Below are 15,869 nucleotides of genomic sequence, written 5' to 3'. Positions count from 1 at the left end.
GGGACAAAACACAAGCAGGGGAAGCCGCCTTTGGTTTTGCACTGTCCAAGAAAAGGCATAAACTATGCATTCAACCTGAAAATTTGCACACGGATCCTTTGGAGATGAAGTCGTAGGGATACTAGATAGAGGGAGAAACGAAGGATTTCGAAATGGATTAGCCCTATAAGGTAATAGCAAGTGGATACTGCTTTTTCTTTCTGCGCCAGTCCAAATGAATTTGGCAACACTAGTGATGAACACGAGGGGGCACCCAAGGAAAAGGAAATCGTACAGGAGCTGCAATGTTCCCGCAGATTAGGCTAATTATTTCCTGGCATTACTTTCATGACGTTCATCAATAAATGGTCACTTAAAAAGCTTTGGGAGGAACATTCTTAGAAGAAAAGGTCTTGGCATCTATTAAACCATGTAGTAAACCTGCTTAGCAAACGACCTTATCCTTGCTGTTCAGAGACAGCACTTGGCAGCTGAGCCTCGATTTCTGAGTAAGTGGCAGAGACCCCATGGCCTTCCCACATACCTTGCCAGGATCTGTGCCTGGTACGATTCTTAATGTGAGGACAGCAGCAAGCACACACACTGTAGGTTAGAAAATCCACCAAGAAAGTCCAAGGATATCGAATACAAAGATGCAGAAACCACCGCCAGTCGGGGAAGTCTCTCATCAGCAAATCCCTGGGACCTCTGAACAGCTATTCTGTTCTGAGCACCTCCCCCAGCCAGCACACCACTTGAAGATGCGTGGCTGATCAGCGAGTGCTTTTAGGAAGGACGTAAGCAAGGTAAAAATAGATATGCCTTCCTAGTTTCTAGAAATCTGCAACTTAAGGATTTCATAAGCTGAAGGCTCATACACACTAGCAGACTTTTTGTCTAGTTTTTGATCTGTGTATGCTTTCAAGATCCACAACACCCAGTGGTTTGGGGTATATCACAATTCAGTTGGGTAGCAAGTGAAAAAGATTTAAAATGGCCTGAACATTTCAGTTGGCAATTCTGAGTTCTTGGGCTATAAGGAGTGGTGAATAGTTGTTCCCTTCACACTTCTTTCATGTCAGTTAGGATTTTTTACGCCTGCTTTACAGCTTCTCTCAATCGAAATCACTTCACAAGAGCAATTCTTCCTCCAGATAAGTAATGCAATGGACACAAAAATAATCTGTTCAGGAAAGTCATTTAAGAGGAAACCTTTTTTAATTAAGCATTGGTTATATTCTGCACCAAATAACTAAAGCCTTCCATCACTTGGGGATGTAAGCAGAGGACAATATTCCTGTGAAAACACAACTCCTTTTGTCTGCACCTCTCTGGTTGGTTCAAACATTAACGAACTAGTCACCATCAGAAAAACAGTCAGCTAGCTGCCTATTTAGGCAACAGTCTGTGTACCTAGAATTGAACTGAAATGAGAAAATGCCTCATTACAAGTGCCATTTTTATGTGCATGCTTGATGTGTGGATACTTAGGAACAAACACATTTTCTATATAGACTGAAGATGAGGCTTTCAGTAAATGTTAATGTTCACATGCAAAGGAAGAAAACAGGGACATTACACTGTATGGATCTGCACGCTTAAATGCAGAACACACATCTTGCTGACAGTTCCCACTTTTTTTTTTCAAAATTTGGAACTGTAAGCCAGAAATTCAGACCAGTGAGTGGGAAGCTGTAGAAGCCATTCAAAAAAGTAAGTATGAGTCTCCTTTACTTTGGAATAATAAGTTTTGAAAAGCAGTTGCACAATGGTGGATTATCCACTTAGCATCAAGCTAAATTCATTGCAGTTAAAAAATAATGCTGTATAGTATGTAAAGTACTTAAGATAGTGTTGGCCATTTACAAATTATACCTAACATGTCATAAAGAGGATTAGGAGAAAAGATAGTCTCTTAAACAAGAGTTCCCTAGCTACATTAGAACAAGATATTTAAAATCCTGCTGTCACCAGGTGGTATTAATGGTCCCATACTCTTTAATGGCATTTCATAGGCAGAAGTCTGCCATAATCAGAATGACTGCGCTAGCATCAAAGAAGAATATGCCAGTCAAGTGTTATTTAAGACCACGAAACGTCTGTGTGTCAACATAGACTCAGAAGTGGGTATTCATGTATGATAATGTCACAACTCCTTTGGCCATCAGGGACCCCTTTCAAACTGAAAGCCGTGGAGATAAAAGGGAACATTGCTGCAGCCAGACATAACCCTCTGCCTTTGCCAGGACAGAAGAAAGGCTGGAAGCAGAGAAAGGAACACAGTGTCCTCCTTATACAACCCCTTAACACCAGGAAAAGGTATGGTAGAGCAAAGCAGCTTGAGTAAGTAAGGGCTGGCCTGTGGGTGAGGCTAGTTCCCTCCTGTTCGTCTCGTAAAAGACATCAAAGAATTGTCCTTTCAATGAGCTGTGTGTCATTGCCAGCTTTTCTTCTGAGGGAGTCCCAGTACAAGTATGCCCAAGTTAACCCAGTGCTAAAGAAACCATCAGTTAGTACTGCAAGTTTTTGTTCACTTCTCAAAGCTAAATAGAAACAGGTTAAATAGAAACAACACTAGCAAAGTCACAGTATAATCCTTTCCTGTCCCTGGAGAATTTTCAAGAATTTGGCAGATTTCCTAGTTTGAATTAGTTGGAATAAATTAGATGACTAACATTTTTTTGAGGGCAGCCATAAAAAATGCTTGGAGTAAATCAAGCTGTTTCATGCCAGTAATTTGAGTTAGCCTAAATTACAAAAGAAAAGAAAATCACTCAAACAATTTAAATATTTTGTTTAAATGTGAAGTTTTCAAAAGGGTGAATCTGCCACAGTTTTCAACATGAGACATTTATAATCAGTTTAGGTATCAGTGAGTGCATCATTCATTTATTTTTATTTTATTTAAAAAAAAGTTCAGGAGAAAAATTCTAGTGCTGTGCATGCCACGCCTTTCCTTCCCTGCTCTCACCTCAAGATAGAAAGTCTCTTTCACACCTCCTGAAGGAAACTAGCATCCGTCCCTAAAGGACTAAAGCTTGCCAACATCTCTTCATAAAAAAAGGCCACATCATTAGTGCAAAGGGGGAATGCTGTCACCTTGGCCATGTCAATCTCTGCTTTTTCTCTCTTCTGTATTTTACAGTGCACCCTCTTAAATGGAAACCAGGAGCTGCACCACTGATGGTCTGAGTGAAGGACAGGTCTGGAAATCAGCACCACCCTGAGAGGGTAAGTCGGTTCACATCTATTAGCCCTCTGTTTCAAGGCACTGCAGATTCAGACTGTCACCTGTCCCCTGTCACCTGTCACCATTAAAATCACAATTTTTAGCTGTTCTTCCCTATCTCATGAGATAAACATGTATTTTTTTCAGTAAATTAAAATTGGAAGTCTGATATAACAATATGCCAGTAAGATCTGGAGCCTTTGGCTTGCCCTTCCATTGTCTGTGCTTCAATCAGTCAGCTCACACCAAGATTATAAAAAACCTGACCCAGGAGTTTACAGTCTGAAGCCCAAATTGAACAGAACAGTCAGCAGGTTATGTATTCCACTGAACAATGAGGTCTTCAGTCCCTTTTTGAACCAGTTTTCATTACATGAGTTAGTTATGCTTGTAGCATATTGCTGAGAATGACACAAAACCATTGTTTTTGAAATGAGTACAGTAAACAACAATGTTGTCAACACTGCAGGTTGTTAGTAGAAGTATTTCAGAGGCCTCTAAGCATGTTCAATTCCACACCCACATGCATTCAGCATTTCAGAAAATGTTAAGCTTAACTACCATATGATTTCCTTTGGAAGAAAAAGCTAGAAGAGGGTGTTCATGGTTTGCCTATGATATTTTACATATATAGAGCCCCTACTGAAAGGTGAAATTCCATTGAATAGAAATTATGTCCAAAAGATAATAAAATCATAGTGTTGGCATTTCTAACAAATATCCTGTCCTTCCTTCACAGTCTATCCCATGCTAAGCAGTAACAGTAGAACTTTTTTCCTAATAAAGCTTTAGAGCTACTACTGTGACTTCTCATCCGTGCTACAGAAATACTATCCAGATGACCAAACATTTTGTAATGAAACAAGCTGCAACAAATATCCAGCTGAAACAGCAGTTTAGTGGGCTCAGAGCAAAACCAAACTATTTTTATGGCATATAAAATTATGAAGAGCCTTTCCCAATATATACTATGACTAAGAATCATCAGCCTGTACAGCAATGACAATTTAGACACTCCCTCTGTGGTCACCTTTCATTTGCAACCATCATGTCTGCTGAAAACAGGATGAGAAATTGCAGATTAAAAGTGAGATTTTTATCAGCTTTCCCAGGCAGAACAAGGTTAGGAAAGATGAGAAAGAGAAAACTTCCTGTCATAGTTTAAGGAATGAATGAGCAACTAATAAACATTCTAATGTAAAAAGTGCATATATCCTGCTAACAAATTTTCCTCTGAATAACAGAGCTGAAAGGTTTTTGTTTGGGTTTGGTTTTGTGAGTTTTTTTCAAAGAGTAAATCCCACAGCTATATTATAGGAATAATGAAGAAAAATTGAGCGATGTCCACACAAAGTTTGATCTGGGAAATCACAAGGCAAATGTTCTTTTTCCAGTCCAGAAATAAAATTCTAACTTGCTGATTTAGGTTCCCTCTAAGCCATTTTTCAGTCAGTGGTAACACAAACAGCATTGGCCTGGGTTCCAATTCTCTTAAAATCCAGATGAACCTTGAACAGCATTGCTGAAATCCTGCGAGTCCCAGAGAGAAAGCCAGGCTAGGGAGGTACCATTCACTCATCCAATTCCACTAAGTATCTCATACATTGTTTTCAACCTGCTATTTACCACAGGACCATGATCCATCAGACTCTCCCACTGTCCACAACACTGTCACTTTGGCCCTTCACTGTCACATAATCCTACTTGTGCTAGAAAAGGTGCCTGAGAGACCCAAATGACAAGAACTAGCCAACCCTGAAGGAGGTCTGGAAGAGCAGCACAGCATTCATCAGGCTGTTAGCAGATATAGCACCCTCCAACTGTGGAGTCTTCTGGGGTAAGCTTCATCAGAATGGGAATCTTAATGTAAAAGAATGATTACTGCTGGGTTCTTCCAGCCCAGCAGGCCAGAACAGGTAAATACCTACTATCTCAGCATTCCAGCAACTATTAGAAATACCCACAGAGATTTCAATCATGCTTAATAATTAAAAGTAAGGAAGGGAGTTTCAGGTATTGTGTTAATCAACAGATGCTAAAGGAATATGACCTTCCTCAGAGGCAAAGTCTGGCATGGCAGCCAATTTTTTCCATGACACATACTAGAAAGCACAGAAACACAATCAGCAAGATGGTTTCCTTGCTTCAAGATACAGTATTTCACCAAATGAGTCACCAATAGATGCTTCAGATATTCCTATGCTAAAACTAGGATATGTCATATGTATAAAATCTACTCTTGCCCCATAAACTGCCTGTGATAGCTTTATCCAAATACTAACCTAGAGAATGTCTGGTATGTTCAGACTGATGTAAAAAGCCTGGATTTTATATTCATGATCCCAGTTTATCAGCAGATGTCATGGGAATGGACTTGTTTCAATGCTGATTTCAATAATTAAGGATCTGTTAGCTGAAGAAGCCAAGATGTCATCAGAAGTACATGCTTCCATTGCTTCAGTAGAGGGAAAACATGTTTTTGTCAGACTGCATATGAGTACACAAAAAAGAGTTCATGTCAGAAGTTGTTAAATACAGAAGGAAAAACATTGATTAGTACATGCAAGGAGAAGTATAGAAAAGAGCTGTTGTGAGTGCTCTAATGACTAAGATAAGGGTCTGGGATTCAGGAAAACTGGATTGAATTGCAGGCTCTAACACAAACTTTCTTTATGACCTTGGGCTACCCATGAGATATTGCTGGCCCCAAGTTATCTAGCTATATAATGGAGATACAGTAACCCTTTTTTGGCCACCTCTCACATGTTGTTACACACAGACATAGACTGAGAGAAACATTTCTTTGACCATGAAGGAAGGGAAGGATGAGGTGGAAGAATCCACTCAAAGATGAATGTGACTGGATTCAAGAAACAAGCAAAGCACAGGTTTGGCAAGCTTGGGGCAGAAGGAGAGGCTTCTTCCATGCAGATGGCATGGTGGTGATCTGGTGGGACAGGCATGGCTGTTGAGCTGTCAAAGACATCAGCACTGTAGGGAGGAAAGACCTGCCTGGGAGGAAGGCAGATCGAGAGAAGGGGAAGTTTTCAAGAGACCTCACATCAGGGAGTTACTGATGAACAGAGAAGCCCACAGATCTTTCAGCAAGCAGACTAAAAATGACAGTAGGGGGCATTTAAATATACAGCCAGGTCTTCATGCCTGGCACACACTCAATGGATTTGTCCGACTAGCTTTTTCCATTGTGATTGCGAAAGAATCATGTTCATAGCAATGACAGCTAAAGCCTCATACCATCAGCCAAGCAACTTCTGCCACACAGCATCCCTTCGTGCAGGGACCTGGAATCAGACCTACTGCTCAAAGCACTCTCTTTTGGATATAAGCTGTGTTTCTGTTAGGAGGGTTTGCCAAAACAGATACGCTGGCAAAGCAGCTGGGGTTGTCAAAGCCGAAGTCATCTCCTTTTACTTCAAGTCAGAGCTACACCGATTTGCACCAGAGAAACAGCTGGCTCTGAAACCAAAATAGCTCATTAGTCAAGAGCATATTCCAAGACTTGAATCATCTTTAGCAAAGGAAAGGGGCTCAGTGTCAGTGAGTTTGACAGGCGACACGGGAAAGGCTAACTGACCTTTAGAAAGAATGTCAGCACAGGGAACCAAGGCCTAATCCTCACAAAGTCCTGAAGTATCACTCTTGTTGGTGCCAGAGAATTTGTTTCTCTCTGAATAGGCAGGCACAATTACTAACAGAGAATGCAAGTCCAGATGCTATGTGTGCCTTGTTTATTGCATAATATTATCAAGTAGGATTTTTAAAAACCATTAAAATGCCCTGCTCGAACAAATTGAACTTCCTTTTTCAGAGATCAGCCAAAAGCCCAGCTCATTTCTTTTATGTAGATATTAACTGAGTATGTTGCATCTGCTCTCTCCCTGTATCACCTCTTTCCTGAAAAGAGTAAGATGGCATGTTGTTGGACACAATTTCCCTTTTGCCAAACTAGAATACCATCTGAAGAATTTGCTAAGCACAGGATACCTCAGGAAGCAACTCTAAGAAGTACAGTACTAACAGCTTTGCCTCATAAGGATGAGAAGCTCTTGACATTCATAGATCTCCATATTTCCTATAAACCTACTGCATTACTTGTAAAATATTTTTAATTGCCTTGACAAAACCACTAAGCCTTTATGGGGATGCCTTTTCAAATTGCCTTTTTGAGCTCCATTTTACTCTTTCTGCTCCTTTTCCATGTGAGAGCAATGAAGAATCACTGAGTTTTCTGTGATACACTGCCGTCATCACTGAACAGTCTACCACTGATGGGGGCCAGCTCCTGCTCACCACTACAAATGCAATTGCATTGAGTATTATTGATGTTGCTACAGTGGGTGCTATAGTTGTGTGAGTATAAAAAAAAACACAGTGCTAGTAAAAGACACTCAAGGATAAATAGCAAAGGTACTGCATTTCATGAGACCAAAATAACTTCATGCTGTGCACTGAAAGTACCTTCCACTGGCTGCCATCTACCTGCCGTTCCCAGCCAGGGTCCTTGTCTTCCCTTGAAGACTTCAAAGGCTTCCCCATATGTCTTCAAAAGCAATGGGGCTCCTCTTTGTCCCTCCAAGATGGTGACACTGAGAAACTGGGACCTACTTGTAAGCACACTGTGTCTCCAAAATCTGCTGGTGTTCTCAGAGCTATGAAGATCTCAGGCAAAATACCAGCACCTATATGGACTCTTCTCTCTCTCCCCCTCCCTTGCAGCCACAGGGCCTCTGCAACAGCTCCCTAATGCAGGGCCCAATCTGGGGGTTTCAGCCATACTCTGTGCCCCCAGATGAGGTTTATGGATGATGTAAACGAACAAAAACATACAGATGGCTGATCTCACTGAAAAGCAGAAGCATGATGGAAAGATTTAGGTTGAGCCAAATGGCATATTTTACCTGAATGTATCTCACTGATTTGGGTGAGAAGGCCTGTGGGTGCTTGGGAAGGCGAGGGGAGAGAAGGATGTGACAGCTCTGAAATGCCCATATTTTGTTGCATTGGGTTGCTTGTGTGAGAGCCAGGGGTCAGTTCTGTAAATTGGACCAATTAAATACTAATTTGATCCTAGATTAATGGATGCTGACGGAGACACACTTCTGGCATGTGACTCCATTGATATTAATTCATCAGGGATGAGCTTGGCTTGGACAATACCTCAAATGAGAATATGAAACCACAGAAAAATATCCGTCAAAATACAATATGGGGATAAGTTTCTGATCTTCAGTGTAACTGACAGACTCGCATCCAGGACTCATTGGAAAGGTAGAGCAATGTTTGGGCATTGATAACGGTGTTTGTAAATGTCCTCTTACCACTTTTGAATTCTGTTCTTTTACACTACAGAGTTACTGTTCCACTGCTTCCTTTTTTCTTTGCTTATTCTGTTTTAAATTATGGAGAAATCCAAAACTCAGAGCCAATTTGTTTTGCTCTGCTGGGTACAGTGATGTGTATTTTGAAAGGAATCTTTCAGTGATCTTTGCTAAAAAAAAAAATAAAATAAATAAAAAGTCCAGACACCATTCTTGTCTTGCAGTGCTAGCTGCATTACATGTAAGCCCATTTAAGCAGTAGATAACTCTTACTATTAAGGGTATATTCCTGCATTTTTACCTGACTTCTCTGCTTTGCTACCATCCTTCTCCTCAGTGTTCTATATCAGTTTTCCTTTCTTTGAAGAGAACGTCCCCTCCTGAGTGGTATTCTAGTCACAATAGTCAGGCAGGAAGACTGTGTTGAAAAGGTCTAAAACTAAAAAAGAATAGAGTTCTACCCATGACAAGTGGACAGTAACACAGCAATCAAGCCCTGTTTGGAAATGAACACTCAGAATTGCACAGAAACCTATTATTTTAATGTGAATATCTGTGCGTGCTTCCAACCGGAAGTCTCCAGAGGATTAAGCAGTCTCCAAGACAGGCCTTCTGAAGCAGTGGTGAATTTAAGAATGTCCAAAACACTGATTAAACCTAAATTAAACCTGAAGTACTTATGGTAGCCTTTCTGTGGGTGTGAACCTGCTGAATGAGCAGCTTTGCAACATCTGAAGCAGCAGCCATTCAGACACAAAGTAAAAGCATAATAAGAACACCAAGATCTTCTTGGGGTACGTTTGCACTGTGCACTGAGGGTATGTATGGTACAAGCTCCTAGGTTAGGTACCAAGAGCTGTGAAGATGCAGTATCATAGGTGCTGGCCCATCCTAGCAACCTGAATATGTGCGCAGAGATCTCGCAGACCTTGTCTGCTGGTCACTAATCTGTGAAGGTAAGACCTTCACTGCACTCTACTGCTATTGTAACCTCTGCCACCTGGGTGAAACAAGAACAGATCCATCGCTATCAGCTGCCACAGCTGCTCACATTGATGTTAACACAGTCTCAGAGAGGCCTCAGCCTACCCAGGACTCTTGGAGAGCTATCTGATAGGGACTCATGAAGTCTTTGGAGAGTGTGACACCAACACCTTGAGCACTAGGAGGTTCAGGACGGGAAGCCCTGGAGCACCTACAACATACCTAAAGGGTGACAGATTAGAATAAAGTAGCAGAAAGCATTGTTTTAACCCAGCTAATCCTCACAATCACAGGTTAGAGACCTTTCGGGCAGCTGCAATCCCTGTACCACCATTATTACCCTCTTCTTTAGATTTCTATGTCTCACAGGCCAGTTGGGTTCTGTGTGGCATTTAGGCCATGCTACATTCCATGTTGCACAATATAAGGCACATATTTCCAGGGGATCTTGTTTGTATTCAGATGCTTACTGAGAATCATAGAAAAATAATTAGGTTGGAAAGGACTTCTGCAGGACTCTCATCCAGTCTTATGCTTAATGGAACAGAAGGTGTATCAAGGCCTCACCTAACTGGGGTTTGAATGCCTTCAAGAATAGAAATTGCACGCACTTTGGGGGAGACTTGTTCTAATGCCTGACAGCCCTCACTATGAAGACTTTTCTTCTTTTGCCTAGCTGGACTGCATCCCATCTGGTCCCATGGGTTGTATATGTCCAGTTTACTTAAGTGATCCCAGCATCACCCTCTTCAGCTGTGGGTAGTACATCTCTCTTCCAAACTCTGCTATTACACATGGATGCCTGGGAACAGATTCTACCAGGAAAGACTGAGGCGAATAAAATGCTGAGAACCTCAGACTTTTGTGTGTCCTTCATCATTAGATCATCTGCCCTGTTCAGCAGTGCACCTGTATTTTCGTGGTCTTCCTTTTGCTACTAATGTACCTGTAGAAGCCCTTCCTATAGCTCTTGACATTATCACCAATTAGCAGATTAAGCCCAGCTTTAGCTTTCTTAATCACATTCCTGCATGCCTGTGTAGTTCTACAGTGCTCCTTGATTGGCTGTCCCTGCTTCCCCCTATTACATGTTTTCTGCTTAGGTTTTGAGTTCAGTCAGAAGTTCTCTGTACACCAAAGCTGGCCTCATGCACTGCCTGCTTAGCCTCCTGCAAAACAGTATGGACCATTCTTGGGCTTTGGGGAAATGGTCCTTGAGAATCATCTAACTCCATGTCCTTTTACTCTTCACAGCAATATCCCAAGGGAAGCTGCTTCCCAGTTCCCTGAACAAGCCAAAGTCTGCTCTCCTGAATCCAAGGTCACTGTTCTACTCACCTCTTTCTGCTTTCTCATGATCTTAAATTCTACCACCTCTTGATCTCTCCAAGGCTGCCACTGACCATCACAATCCAAACCACTTTTTGTTTGCAAGTAGCAAATCAACCAGAGCATCTCCCTACTCAGTCTGTACAGCACCTGTGTCAAGAAATTGTCCCTGATGCGCTCCAGAAGCCTGGGTTGCTTGTGCCCTACTGTGTTTCCTGCCCAGCAGATTTCAGGTCAGTTCGTATGTCCTGTAAATGTGAGGGCTTGAGACACTGACACTTCTTCTACTTTTCTAGAGAAGGTTTCATCTATTTTGTCCTCTTGACCAGATGACCTGTAGCAGACGCCTACCACAACTGTGTTGGCCTTCCCTCTGACCAGCTCCTGACCAGAACTCCAGGCATCTGGGCTGTTTCTCTCTGTGCAGAGCATAACATCTCTTGCACATCTCACCTTCCTCCTTCTAAAAAACATGTATTCATCCATCACAGCACTTCAGCTGTTAGAGCTCTTACAGCTTCGAAGTACAAAGGAGCAATGGGTGGGTCAAACCCCTGCCTAGCCAGGTCTGCAATACTGTGTCTCCCGATCCAATCAATATAGAGATCTGGGCACTGTCTTGAGATGACTTTTTGTGAAGACCTAAATTAGATGATGCACCTTGTTCTCTTGATTATTACACTGGAAAAATGCTAATAACAGCCTTGGGGCAAGCCTTTAATCCACAATCCCCACACATCCCATCATACTCAGAAACATGTGCATACTCTTCCAGACTCAGTAGAAAGAAAAACTGTCCTTTTCTAATATAGGAAAGACAGATGAACAGTGGAATCCCTCTTTCAAAGACCTAGCTTCCATGGCAAGACTTTACAAAGTAAGGGACTTTCCTGCTTGCCCAGACATGGTCATGGTTTATGTGCTTGTGCTGCATTGGTACAGGAGAGTGAAAAGCAAGGAGCCACATAAAGCGGGACCCTTTTGAGCAGACTTGGGAATGTGTGTCCAGAAACTAGTTTGTCTTTGTTTCTACTGTATTAAAGGAAAGGGAAAAAGGCTCATCTTCCCTTCTGTAAATAAACAAGATCACAGGGAGAAATACACTACATTTATAAAATCAGTCTTTTCCAAACAGAAAGGCTGTAACAGGTGGCAGTACACTTACAGCCTGTTCTTTGAACCTTTAAATCCTCTCTCTCACATGGAGGAAGAAGCAGGGTAAGAAAATCTTTATTTCTGTGAACTGTGGTTCGGTTTATTTGCTTCAGGCTGTAAAAATCTCACTGCAAACATTTACAACTTAGTCTGAGCCACAGCAGCTATAACTGGTACACGGTGCTTCCAGTGCAGTTTGTTTACAAGATGAAGAAGGCCTTAGTCCCAGCCAGAGCAGGAGCACATACCATCGACATCTGAAGCCTTGCTTAAGGAAATCCAGACTGACAGCCTCTTCCTGCTGCAAATCACTGCCTGGTCCCATTTCCAGTTTGACTGCAGCTTGCTTTCTCCCAGCACACCTGCAGGTAAAAAAGCATCACAAGCAACACACCCGTGGCCAGGTGTGGAGCAAGTGAGGAGATGGTGGCAGCTGTCTGTGCAAAGGAGCTGCTGTTGGTCCTTCCTGGCTGGAGGGATGGTTGGTCATTAGTTGCAGATTTGGCTTTGACAAAGCAAAGGAGACAAGCCACAGAACAAACAGGAGCAATAAGGAGCATCTTCAGAACTCTGTCAAGGTTTTGTCTGAGAGGGGAAAGAAAACAGACTAAAAACTATATCCCCCCAGGCAGAGAGGGGACATTAGCAGGATCAGGATACATGGTGACATCTTTTTCACCACAGCAGCACCCAGTGAGTCCCCATTTGGCTATTAGTACAAAGAGCCACATTCATAGAATCACAGAATCCTAGAACAGTTAAGGTTGGAAAGGACCTTAAGATCGTCTAGTTTCAACCCCCCTGCCATGGGCAGGGACACCTCACACTAAACCATATCACCCAAGGCCTTGTCCAACCTGGTCTTGAACACTGACAGGGATGGAGCATTCACAACCTCCCTGGGCAACCTATTCTAGTGCCTCACCACCCTAACAGGAAAGAATTTTCTCCTTATATCTAATCTAAATTTCCCCTGTTCAAGTTTTAACCCGTTACCCCTTGTCCTATCACTACATTCCTGAATACATATAGGAGTGTTAGTCCCCTGGAGCTTAACACTACTAAGGTGACTGTGTGAGTCCAAGCAGAAATGGACAAAACCTAGTTTTTGCTGGTCAAATGCTGCTTTTAGCCTGTCTTGACCAGAAAAATGGGCAGGCTCAGACTGCCTTGGTTTTCCATGTATATCAGGCACTGGCCCCTAACGGGACAAGAAGAACAGGTCTTGAACTGAAGGCATCAGAGACAAAGAACCTGCAAGACCTCCAGGTCCTGCCATGCTGGCTCACAGAGAACTTGCTGAGCCCTGTAGTCCTGCTACTACATGGGTGCTGCCTTTATAGGTCACTGCTCCAAAGCTGTCTGCAACATGAGTAGAATGGGCTTGAGCGTACTTTGCTTCTTTCCATACCTCAAGACACCCAACTACACATTATGGCCACCCCACATCTAGATGGCTTCTCTTGTTGCACTGCCATCTCTCTCCCAACTACAAAGCCTGAAATTTCCAAGGGCAGATTTTCCTTAATCATCAGGCAGATCATTGTTTTCTCAGTTTCTTTTTCCATTTCTGAGTTGCGATGGTTCCTGCCAGCTTTCTGCCTGGCATGGATTTCTACAGGAGCAACAGAACTTCTGAAAATAGACACTTACAGTGGAAAGCCTGACACACCCTATGTGGAGCTTATGAGTGGCAGAAACACAATCAAAAGCCAGCCAAGACACTAGGCCATGCTAGCAGTGTTCAATTAAGGCTCTGAGCAAAGCAACCCTAGAAGAAACCAAATGGGAACTCCATAAAAGCTGCTGCATAGAACACTCCAGGTTCTTTCCATCACTGAGAGGCATTATGGTAATCCTAGCTCAGGCGAGCTATTCCAATATAGCTGGCATGTTCAGAATCCCTTTAAAAATAAAAATTCATGGAAATGGCCAGCCTGCCGTAATTTCCTGATACAAAATGGTACGCAAAGCCTATGGGAAAAAAGCCAGCAGTGGTATGACACAAGTCTGAGCTCTGCCTGTCATTATCAAGGGTGGGTTTTTCAGGGTAAAATTCTCCTGGGCCAAATAACAGGAGACTGATAAATAAAGCTTGTTAACTGCCCTTTCTGACTCACTCTCTCCTGCTGGAAGGGTGACTCACTGTCATGTGTGAGAGGCTGCCAGGTCTTTCTTACATGCTTAAACAAGCATGGGTTCTCTGTGTTAGACGTACATTGCCTCAGAAGTAGACACTCAATGCTGAGAAGGCAGCCCGGCAAAGGACTCTGCTGACTAAAAGATCTGAACTTCCAGATATTTCTCAATCCTTTCTGGAAAGTTCAAGGTTGTTGTTAGATTACCACAGAAAACTTAGACCCGAAGCCATGGCTGAGGGCTTGGCTGACAATAACAGTATTTTAAACTATGGCTTGCTAGGGCCATCAGATTTTACTAGGTAACTGCTGCAGAGTGAGACATACAGAGTGTTCTGGGTGCAGACAGAAGTAACTGAGACCATGCCTGGTCCAGAGCTGCCTTTTATCCAAGGAAAACAGCATGCCAAAAGCACTTATTGCTCACTGTTTCATGATGAGAAAGTAGCTCCATTGGGCTGCTTCCCTTGAGGAACCTGAGGAACCTGCCCTGAATCTGGAGAGGGGAAAACATCATCTCTCGGTCTGAGTAGCTCATTGACTGCTTCTGAGCAATGCCAGTGGCTGCTCAACGCTTCCTCCTCTCTGCAGTGACACAGACCTTGTAGGCAACTGACAGTGAACAGAAAACTTCTTTGCACCCAAGAGCTTTGCTGCCTACGTGAGTGCATGCACTCCCCTTTGGTCTTTCCTGTTATCCTGGGCCCACCACAGGCCAAGTGTGCAACTCTGTGAAAACTCTGCCCCAGGCCGCAGGGACTGTTCACAAATCCCAGTTATTAGCACATACCACAGCCTCCATTTCCCTGCAGGACTGGTGTGGCAAAGGACACATTCCCACATACTCTTTCTAAAGCCCCATACAATGCCTGCTTGCTTGCCATGAGAAAGCAAGGTGCTTTTGCAAGGACTGGTGTACTGGGATGTCAATACACAGATCAGAGAGGGCCCAGTGTCACAGCTAGAGAGACAAAGCTGTAGCCATCCTTTAGCATATAGAAGTCTCCTCAGGTAGGAACTAAAATGTTTCTCCCGAGACCAAGAGAAGGAAGCTGTGCTGCACCCTCCCTCAGCTCCAGGTATTAACCAACATCTTGCTGCATCATTCAGTAGGGAAACTATGCTGTTGCAGGGCAATGATACCACAACTGCCTCTTGCATGTTTGGCCAAGTATGCACTATCCATACTTGGCCAAACACGCAAGTTTGGCTAAGCTGGTAAAAACAGTTGTGCAGGTTTTGGCGCAGCTCTCAGAAAACCTGCAATGAAAGCACCATGTCTCCCCTTTGGGAGAGAATATGTGTTTTCCGTCCCCAAAAATGTCCAAGAGGTTATTTTAAATATTTTTCTCTTTACCAGAACATTTCTAGTGAAAAGCTTGAGAGAGAAACTGTAGGCCACAACAGCCTCATCAAATGGTAAAAGGACTCACCCAACACATGGAAAATAAGCCTAGGCCACAGTGCTACTGAGCATTAATATAACGTGCCAGTCTAAGTGAAGAGACTAAATAACAGCTGTGAATCTGCAGTTCAAGTGTCTATCTCAACAAGGCAGTGCAGGGCCCTGCTATATAAGTGATCTAGTCCCTGGACCACTGGTTACTCCAGAAGTAAATTTCTCATCACAATTGTGCTGCAAAATTCCATCCTTTTAAAAACTGAACCATACATTGCAGGGGAAAACTGTATTATTTTTATCCAGCATAGATATAT

At 42.8% G+C, this 15,869-nt stretch overlaps 1 long non-coding RNA gene across 1 annotated transcript; it reads left to right on the top strand.

The window, feature by feature from the left end:
• The first annotated feature begins 1,615 nt into the window (after positions 1 to 1,615).
• Positions 1,616 to 5,032, top strand: LOC130602876 (uncharacterized). The gene is made up of 3 exons (XR_008973004.1): positions 1,616 to 1,692; positions 2,148 to 2,298; positions 4,840 to 5,032. It is a non-coding gene; the product is annotated as an uncharacterized LOC130602876 (long non-coding RNA).
• The last annotated feature ends 10,837 nt before the right edge of the window (positions 5,033 to 15,869 follow it).

The sequence above is a fragment of the Pezoporus wallicus genome, unplaced genomic scaffold, assembly GCF_028554395.1.
Source record: "Pezoporus wallicus isolate ANWC-B61680 ecotype Strahan unplaced genomic scaffold, APGP_CSIRO_Pwel_v1 scaffold_2146, whole genome shotgun sequence".
Classification (NCBI taxonomy): Eukaryota; Metazoa; Chordata; class Aves; order Psittaciformes; family Psittacidae; genus Pezoporus; species Pezoporus wallicus.
The sequence above is the reverse complement of the archived record's forward strand: the minus strand, read 5'-3'. Positions and strand labels throughout refer to the sequence as shown.